General features: G+C 45.1%; 1 pseudogene; it reads left to right on the plus strand.

The window, feature by feature from the left end:
* Window positions 1-4,932: 4,932 nt before the first annotated feature.
* Window positions 4,933-5,879, plus strand: LOC105529808 (annotated as a pseudogene).
* The last annotated feature ends 4,721 nt before the right edge of the window (window positions 5,880-10,600 follow it).

A 10,600-nucleotide genomic window follows, 5' to 3' on the forward strand; every position in this document is an offset into this window, starting at 1 on the left:
ACACAATCATTATGTGAACCATTTTTTGAGATGGACTTTCTCACACAAGCCTTCAAGGTGGAAGTTGTTCTTCCCATCATACATACATGAAAATCAGGTCTCCCAGGCATTATGCAGCTACATGCCATGGAGCAAGGATTAAGAGACTTGTCTGTGTGTGGCCCAGGCTCCTCTACAATTCTAGGGGCTGGAAAACTATGATTCATGGACTGCCTCCTGTTTTTGTAGAGTTTTACCAGGACAGAGTCATGCACATTCATTTCCCTATTGTCTATCTCTGCCTTTATGCTACAGTGGCAAAGCTGAATGGTTACTGTATTAGTTTGTTTTCACACTGCTGTAAAGAAGTACCCCAGACTGCATAATCTATAAACAAAAGAGGTTTAATTGACTCACAGTTATGCACGATTGGGGAGGCCTCAAGAAACTTACAATTATGGTGTAATGGGAAGGGGAAATAAGGCGCCTTCTTCACAAGGCTGTTGGAGGGAGAATGAACGCAGGAGGAACTACCAAACTCTTATAAAACCATCAGACCTCATGAAAACTCATTCATTACCATGAGAACAGAGTGGGGGAATCTTGCGCAATGATTCAATTACCTCCACTTTGTCTCTCCCTTGGCAGGAGGGGATTATAATTCAAGATGAGATTTGGGTAGGGACATAAAGCCTAACCATATCATTTGCAGAAGGATGTAAAAAATATTTACCATCTAGCCCTTTACAGGGAAGTATGGCCGTTTTTGATAGAACACTATTTCTAAGAAACCGTCATTTGTATACTTTAAAAACAATATATGAGGACAAGAAACTAGGGAGGTTTTCTCTTTCCAAAATTGCCTTTCCCATCCCAATTTCAATAAACTCTGGCTAAAACTTTCAGAACGCTAGAAGGTAACAAAGAAGGAAATCATAAACACTGAGCATCCTGCTATCCAGAGATAGCCATGGCTTTCTTTCAAATTGTTTTCTTTTTCTTTTATTTGAGACATCTTTTTCTGTGGTTCTGTTGCCCAGGCTGGAATGCAGTGCCACGATGATGGCTCACTTCAGCCTCAACATTTGGGGCTCAGAAGATCCTCCTACGTTGACCTTGCAAGTAGCTAGGATTGTGGGCCTGTACAACCATGCCTAGCTTAATTTTTATTGCTTTTTTTTTTTTTATAGAGATGGGGTCTTGCTATGTTGCCCAGGCTGATTTCAAACTCCTGGCCTCAAGTGATCTTCCTGCCTCAGCCTCCACAAGTGTTGGGATTATAGATGTAAGCCACCCTGTCTGGCCCAGAGCTTTTATCTATGTGCTTATATGTATATGTGATTTTCCCCAAAATAAAATAATATTGTATATGCTGCTTTATTAATTGATTTTTGACTTAATATATTTTGTACATTTTCCCATGCTAACGACTATATATTTATATCATTTTAATGGCTATTTATTTGATTTTTAAATTTGCCATAATTTATTTAGCTGGTGAATTTTTATTCTAGAACAGCGCTCTTTTCACCATTAAGAGTTTCTGCAAAATTTTTAAAATAGTCATTTCACCTTTTTAAACGAATTTTTACTGGGAATAACAATATCAACGTTGCTAAAAGGAGAGCTGCTCTGGCTGAAGAAGGGTGAATGGCTGCAGTTACATGCTTGGCCTCTCTGTGCAAATGTGGTTCCTTAGGTTCAAAACTATAGATACTTTATCCTGCTAATTGGCTCGTTTGTGCTCTTCTTCTCTATCCCCTAGCTTGCTATTTTAAGGGAGTTTTCTACTTGGAAATTCTTTTTTTTCTTTTGAGGTGGAGTCTTGCTCTGTCACCCAGGCTGGAGTGCAGTGGCACAATCTCATTGGAAGCTCCGTCTTCTGAGTTCCAGTGAGTCTTCTGTCTCAGCCTCCTGAGTAGCTGGGATTACAGGCACCCGCCACCACGCCAGTTAATTTTTGTATTTTTTTAGAGACAGGGTTTTGCCATTTTGGCCAGGCTGTTCTTGAACTCCTGACCTCAAGTTATCTGCCTGTCTCAGCCTCCCAAAATCTTGGGATTACAGGCACGAGTCACTGTGCCCAGGCTGGAAAGCTCTTGATTGGGTTTATCAACCATCTCTAGCCAGAAATTGAAGAATGATATTTGGGGTTAAATGCATACAAGCCAAGCGGGCACGTTGGTTCATGCTTGTAATCCCAGCATTTTGGGAGGCCATGGCGGGTTTATAACAAGGTCAGGTGATCGAGACCATCCTGGCTAACATGATGAAACCCCGTCTGTAATAAAAATACAAAAAATTAGCCGGGCGTGGTTGCGGGCACCTGGAATCCTAGCTACTTGGCAGGCTAAGGCAGGGGGATGGCATGAACCCGGGAGGTGGAGCTTGCAGCCAAGACAGGTCCACTACACTCCAGCCTGGGACACAGAATGAGACCCGCCTCAAAAAAAAAATTCATAAAAGCCTTTGTTTCGTGTAGAACTAGTCTTAAAGATCAGAAAAAAGACATATACCAGTGATACTGTTCCAGTTTCAGAGCAGCATTCTGACAACGAATATTATGTTAATGGTAAAATATATTCAATAAAACATCGATTTTTGCTATTCAATGGCACTTTGCCACACGAGTGATCATAGAGCCAGTAGATTACAAAAAACTTACTATAATTTTTAGGGACATTTTTATTCCAACATTTTGTGAAAGGTGAACTGCCCTATTACCAAATGCGGTGGCACATATAAAAATTATTAAAACCATTCTAGATTTTTACTTTATTGATGTTTCTCACCTTCACATTCTATAATATACAATGTTTATCTTGGAATGACAATTCCCTGCTGCACAAAAAGAAAACTGAAAACCAAATCTTCTCTAAGAGAAAAGCAAGCTCATTATGTAAACAGCAGCCTGGTCTCATTCAAAATATGTCACATAAATAGCAAACCATCAAACAAGAAATGTAAATTTTTATACTTATGCTGTAATTGAAAATTGTATTATACATTAGTGAAGTCACCTACTAATTTAATCACAATGGGTTCCTATAAAATCTCATTTTGAAAAGTTGAGTGCAATTCAAGAGAGGTGGCTATGAGAATTGCAATCATGGAAATCTAAGTTTGGACTCAGACTTTAGCAATGTCTGCAAGTCAGTTTTCATTGCCCCTCAGACATGCCTTTCAAATCTTTGATGTTATCTGTATTTGAATTGATCAGCCCAATCTCTCATCTGGGGAGAGGAGATGAGATCAGCCAGCATTCAGGACCCTGGTTCAATAACAATGTCCAGAAGATGGTGCCATCTGAAAGTTTTCTGGGCTTTCTCTTTTCTTTCTGATTAGAGCGTAGAAACATGTTCATTCCTTTGTTCATTTTTAAAAAATTCAACAAGTATTTACTTAGCACTGTATATGTCTAGCCTTGTGCTATTAACAGAGGACACAAAGGGAGCTGAAACACAGTTTGTGATTTCAAGGTGATGTCAGTCTAGAGGGGATAATAGAAGAACAATTGCACCAATATATGTGCAATTCCAAACTGTGATACATGCAAAAAGAAAGACAGAGAGTGCTATGAGAGTAAAGAACACATCTAGTGCTATTGTTTAAATGTGTCTCCCAAAATTTATGTGTTGGAAACTTACTTTCTAATGAATCAGTGTTGAGAGGTGAGAACTTTATGAAGTGATAAGGTCTCATAAATTTTAAGAGGGGATTAAGGTTTGTTATTGTAAGAGTGGGTTTGTTATAAGAGTAAGTCTGACCCTCTCTTGCTCGCTTGCATTCTCTTGCCCTTCTGCATTATGGAATGATGCAGGCCCCACTCCTGCCTCCCGATGGTCTCCTCAGGCCCAGCTCAGCCCACACAATGGCCATTCCGGGCCAAGTTTGTCCCATTTTGGTGACCTCTCCAGGCCTAGAAGCTCCTCAAATTGGCCTCTCCAGACTGGACTGCTGCCTCCCAGCGTCATCTCCAGGCCCAGCTCTTCCTCCTGGCTGGGTCTACAGGCCCAACTCCTGCCTCACAGCAACCTCTTTGGACTCAGCTCCCGCCCAGATCCTGGCGGCCTTTGTAGGCCCAAAACTTCGTCAAGCGAACCTCTCCAGACCCAGCTCAGGCATCACGGTGACCTCTCCAGGAGGCTCAGCTCCTGCCCTCCGACGGAGTCTCCAGGCCCCGAAACTTACTCCAGGTGGCTCCTCGAGTCCCAGCTAGGGCCACCCAGTGGCCTCTGCAGGCCGCCACATCATCCTGAGGTCAGCCTCTACAAGCCCAGCTCTGGCCTTCCTGGCGGCCTCTCCAGGTGCACACGGGACCTCAAGTGGACCCCTCCAGGGCCAACTCCTGCCTTCCGTCCACCTGTAGAGGCCCATTCTCAGCCTCTCTTGTGGAGGCCTCTCCAGGCCCAGCCCTTCCCCTTCCTCCTGGCTGTGTTGACAGGCCCGACTCCCGCCTTGCAACAAGCAAGTTCTGGGCTCAGCTCCTGCCCAGCTCCCGGCAGCCTTTGTAGGCCTAAACCTTTCTCCAGGCAGAGCTCTGTAGGCCTACCTTTTGCCTTCCAGTGGCCTGCAAAGACCCAGCTCCAGCTAGAGAACAGCCTCTGCAGGCCCCACGCTTGCCTCCCAGGGGCCTGTCCAGGCCCGACTCTCACCACACAGCGGCTTCCAGGATTCAGGTTCCAGCCTGCCCGGAATCATCGGCAGGCCCAGTTCCTCCCGCACCGTGGCCTGTTTCAGCCCAACTCATGCCTCTCGCGGCCCGCCCAGAGGCGTGAGCTCCTGCCTCACACTGGCCTCTCTGGGTTGAGGTCCTCCCTCATGCTTTCCCGTTAGGGCCCAGCTCATGCCTCTTGTGGCCTTTCCAGGCCCAGCCCATGCCTGGGGGCCGCCTCTCCCGGCCCAGCCTCTACCTCGCAGTGGGCCCTCTCCGGGCCTGCCTCTTGCCTTGCCATGGCCCCCTTGGGCCGAGCTTCTGCCCTGCAGAAGTGTGTGCAGGCCCAGCTCCTGCCTACCAGTGGCCTCCATAGGCCATGCTCGTGTCTCCATGGCGGCCTTTACAGGCCTAGCGTTTGTTGCTTTGTATCCTCTCCAGGCTCTGCCCTTCCTCCAGTCGGTCTACCCGGGCCGGCTCTTCCTCCCAGCCACCTCTGCCAGACCAATTTGCCATCAAGTCGGCCTCTCTGGGGCCGGCTCCTGCCTCCTGGCGGCCTCTTCAGGCCCAAGTCATCCTCAAATTGGCCTCCCCTGGCCCAGCTCTCGCCTCTAGGGGGGACTCTCCTGGTGAACAACTTCCTCCCTTCAGACTTTCGAGGCCCAGCTCTCTTGCCTCCCCATGGCCTTTTTAGGCCCAGCCCAGTGCAGGCCTCTTGGCGGCCTTCCAAGGCCCCGCTTTTGACTTTTGGCGGCCTCTTCAGGTCCAGAACTTACTACCTCCTGTCAGCCTTTCCAGGCCAGCCTCCTGCTTCCGGGAGGCCCATATACAGGCCCAGGCTCTGCCTTGCAGTGGACTTTCCCACGCCCAGGCTGCAGCCTCACTGTGGCCTCCCCATTCAGAAGCTCCTGCCTTCTGGCAGGTTCTACGTGCCTCGCTCCTGCCTCCCAATGGTCTCCTCAGGCCCAGCTCACCCCTCACAATGGCCTTTCCAGGCCCAGTTTGTCCACTTTTGGCGTCCCCTCCAGACCTCAGGTGATCTACCCGCCTCAGCCTCCCAAAGTACTGGGATTATAGGCGTGAACCACCACACCCAGTGAAAAGAAAGAATTCTTATATTGAAGTATGCTGCAGTCATATGAGATAGGTGCTTGAATAGAGTCTGGACGCTGGTCTATTTCACATATATTATTTTCCTCCACAGCTGACAGCCATCATTTTGAAGATTACTGATCATCTTTTGTAACCCTCACCAAGAGAAACATCAATATACCAATTTCTAGGCTACTGTGCAACAAAGATGCCAGCCTGAGAACTAGCCTCCACCAATCAGATGTACCAGTAGGAGGCTTTGATTCATCTTAGGCGCTGGAGAAAAAGGCTTTGTACAGGGTTCCCCTAATTGCTGGTGGAGGGGATGATACAGCTGACTAGCATTTGGGGCATAAGAGGCAACAGAGGTATTTACCCCAGTGGTTTCAAGGCAGAAGTGACACTGGGGACAGAGGAGAGGTGGCACTCTCTTGTGCTCATGGTAGCACATGGTAGTATTATGTTTGGCCACTTGGTTAGGATGATCACTGTCAGATTGCTCCACTGTAAATGTATATTTTTGACTTTAGCAGGTAAGCTTGTAGTACGTAATCTGTGCTTTGCCATCTGTGAACATCTTTTTCTTTAAATGATTTTAGGCTGGGCACAGCGACTCACACCTGTAATCTCAACACTTTGGGAGGCTGTGGTGAGTGGATCACCTGAGGCCAGGAGTTTGAAACCAGCCTGAGCAACAGGGAGAAACCCTGTCTCTACTAAAAATACAAAATTACCCGGGCGTGATGGTGCGTGCTTGCAATCCTAGCTACTTGGGAGGCTGAGGCAGGAGAATCGCTTGAATCTGGGAGGCAGAGGTTGTAGTGAGCCAAGATCATACTATTGCACTCCAGCGTGGGTGAAACTCCATCTCAAAAAAAATTAAAAATTAAATTAATACTTTTCACCATGTAATTGTTGTGTCTAATGGTGCTTTTTACCTGGCAACGTCTTTTTAACAAACTGTTTTCTTCTTATGTCAGCCCAAATTAGTAGCTGTTGCTTGCAGCTAAGAACTCTGATTTAGTGAGCTGTCGCTTGTGAATAAGAAACAGCCTGCAACTAGAAGACCTGAGTGCTAGTTTGGGTTCATTAACTGGCCGTGAGAGCCTGAGCAGGTTCTTGACCCTGAGTGTGGTGCTGGCAGAGCCAGTCAAAACACACTTCCCTGGATTTTCACTTCTGCTCACTTTGTTCCTTGCCTCTTTTTCTCTGCTCAATTCTCTTGTCCATGGAATAATAGGACAATGGGTAAAGGGGAAAGGGAAGAAGATGGGAAAAGGGATGAAGAGTTCTACTACACAACGTTGCCCCAGATCAGTCTAAGAAATCCAGCCAGTTCAGTTCTCAAGCTTCATGTAATTCAAAGACCAATGCAATGGGAGCCTATTCTTTTGGGAACACGCAGCTTGGTGGACTATAATGTATGTAGCTTTTGTTGGATGCCTGCATGTGGATTTCCCATTTCCAATTCCAGCCTGTCTCCTTTTCTGCATGTAAGCTCCTTTAGGGAAATGAAGCCCTTCCACATAGTGGAAGCATATAATAGTTTTCAAATGGATGACAAATAAACACCAACTCATATATAAATATAATCACCCTTAAATTTAGGTCTCTTGACCTATATGTGTTTGTATGTATATGTGTATATCTCTATGTATGATGATGCTTCAATGAGGTAGTAATGCATATATTATAATCTCTGTGCATCAAATAAGGAAACTGTCACACCAAGTGGTCATTTCGGTTTGCCCAGTTTCTGATCAATGGCAGAGGTAGAAGCAATTTTTCAATTTCTGGATAATTTCTCTTCAATATAACTCAGTTGTGTGAAAAACAAGAATTAGTTTAAAGAAGAATACACCAGGTATGGCCCATGTAGACCTTAGTTAGAATCTTCACTCAGACCACTGTGGGCATGATACATTTCTTACTCACACAGCCACCTGCTTACCACTGAGCCATCACCTCACAGCTGGGCCAATAAACAGCAGAGTGTCCAAGACTCGAGCCACACCCGACTGGGTGTGGGTGACCAAGAACTTGCACCTGATTGCCAATTCCCTTAAATGCCCTTGGTTTATAGTGTAATTGATGTCTCATAGGCTTCATCCTGTGATTTGTTACAGCCTCATAGATTAACGGGGTTTTGGCAGAGCCATGTTTTTCTGCTGTTCTCTCTGGCAGGAGAGTTTGTTCAGCAAACAAGAAGGAAGTAGGTTGAGATGAAAACACAGAGATTCAGTCTTCCCTTGTGTCTCTTCCCATCTGGGCAGGACTGAATCAGCCAGCATTGATGAGGTTTGGTGATGTGAGTTCCATCATGACCTATTCCTTTCGTGTCCCAGGAGAGCTGTAGTGGCCCCCTTCAGCTTTCTAAGGAACTAGAGGTTTAAACGGATTTATGAAAATTTGCTGGTATAGAAGACCTATCTGAGTTTCCCAGAAAAAAAACACAATAAAATATAATGCAGCCTGTTGACAAAATGAGCCAATGGTGACCAAAGTCAGAATACTTACCTCTGGGAGTGTGTACTGACAAAGAAGTCATTGAAATGGGCCTTCCATTAAGGAAACATTGTATATCATGACCTGAGTGGCAGTTATGTGTGTGTGCATATTTAAACAGACGTACAGTTAAGATTTAGATACTTTACACTCTGTATATTATAATCTTATTAAGTTTCTTCTTCTTAAAATACAGACTCCTGTAATGACAAGAACATCATTTTCAGGGCCACCTTCTCATTGTTCATGTTTTAGTTCTCTTCACTTCTCAGTGATGCCTTCGCTGACCGTGGCTAGAGTACCCCACACTCCCCTCTGCACTTTATCCAATTACCTGACTTATTTTCTTTATCACAATTATCATCATCTGAAAATGGTGTATTTACTGACTTATTTATTGGCTTTGTCTCACCACTAGCATGTAAATTCTGTGACGGCAGAGTTTCTGGTGGTCATTTTTCCTGTGCAATCCCCAGCAGGAGACATGTGCTGATTGTATGACTGACTGCAGTGGAGACACATGAGCTGGTGTAAGGACTCAGTTACTGGACAAGTGTTACCAAAATGAGATCATGAGATCATAGGATGCTCACGGTTGGGACCCGGGGCTGTGGTCAAAGACAAAAGTGAGAGTTAAGCAGGCCAAAGTCCAACATACTGGGCAGTAAATAAGTGGAGGTCACAATCAAGCACTAGTGGTCACCAAGCCAGCTGTGAGGGTAGCTCAGAACTGCAGGGAGAACCCTGCCTTCCCCAGCCAAAGCATGGCCCTGCTGGCAGGTCAGTTTAGAGATTTGAACCTGCCTCCTGAGGTTAGAACAGACCAGTGTTTCTCAACCAGGAGCAAGTTTAAGTTTATTTTGCAAAGGATAGCTGACAATATCTGAAGACAATTTTAGTTATCACAAGTAGGCGAAGGAGCTACTGGCATTTAATAATGAGAGGACAGGGTAGTTGCCAGACATCCTACAATACAAGGGACAGCCTCCAACCTTCCTCAGACAAGAATCATCCAGGCCAAAATATCAGTAGTGCCCAGGGTAAGAAACCTTGGACTCGAGGGTAGGGCACCCCACCTGAAGAAGGAAGAAATCAGGATCTTGCTTTAAAAATGTATAAATACTGTGCTCTTACACTTTTGAAAGCAAAGGACCCAATTCTTTCTCCTTTCTTTCTTTCTTTCTTGGCCTAGTCTCACTCTGTTTTCCAGGTTGGAGTGCAGTGTCTCAGCTCACTGCAACCTCCACCTTCCAGGTTCAAGTGATTCTCCTGCCTCAGCCTCCCGAGTAGCTGGTATTACAGGCATGTGCCATCATGCCCAGCTAATTTTTGTATTTTTAGTAGAGATGGGGATTCGTCATGTCGGCCATGGCTGGTCTCAAACTCCTGACCTGAAGTGATTCACCTGCGTCGACCTCCCATAGTGCTGTGATTACAGGGGTGAGCCACCATGCCTGGCCAGGACACGGATTTTTTGAGAAAAACAATTTCTATCCACAAGCCAGTTTTTATGACTGTACCTTTCTTCACAGAGGCTGATCAATATTTAGACTTGTTTTAGAGTGGTATTCTAGAATTTAAAACTTACACCTGATTTGAGTTTCCCTCACTGGATGAGCTCCTAACTCCTGACAACCATTCTTGGGCTCCAGTTCAATTTCTTTAATGAAGCTCTCTAATTTAATTCATATTTCCCACCTCTCTATTAAGTGATACGTAGGCTAATTGAGTCTAATATTTGAACCAAACACATTTAATGACTGTCCCTTCATTCAGGCCTTGGCAGATGGGTGCCCAATTGGATAACCTAGACCCCCAGTAAAGTCTTAGTTAAGGTGAAGTTAATCCATCTGCTGCCTTCTTCTCCACTGGGGCTGGAGCCTCTTGCGTGAGACAGGCTTTATCACCAGTGATTATATGTTTCTCAAGCCAGTGGATTCAGTACTTCGGCTATATCTCATGCCTTGACACTAGACATCAGAGAAGGTAAATTGTGGACTCAATTTAGAGGCCAGCTTACGTAGCTGCTGGAACATTTAGTTCATGTTTTATAGCAAAGGTGAAGTATGACTCCGTTCCCATCACACACATATATTACAATAAAAGGGGTATCAGGGTTTAGTGTTTTTAAAGGCTAGTCATAAAAGATGAATAACGAGGCAGTTTAAAGCTAAAGACAGCTGCCAAGTTGAATGGCCAAGATGGCTATCAAACACCCACAGTGGAGAAAACCCATTCCTCCGAGACCACTATCCAAAAAATTACCACAATTCAGCATATTTAAATATGTCACTTAATATATTGCTTCTATAAATTTGCAGGCCTGTGAAGTTGAGACCATTTCCTGAGATAATAAATGAGATTGAGTTT

The sequence above is a fragment of the Mandrillus leucophaeus genome, unplaced genomic scaffold (assembly GCF_000951045.1).
Source record: "Mandrillus leucophaeus isolate KB7577 unplaced genomic scaffold, Mleu.le_1.0 Scaffold780, whole genome shotgun sequence".
NCBI classification, from domain to species: Eukaryota; Metazoa; Chordata; class Mammalia; order Primates; family Cercopithecidae; genus Mandrillus; species Mandrillus leucophaeus.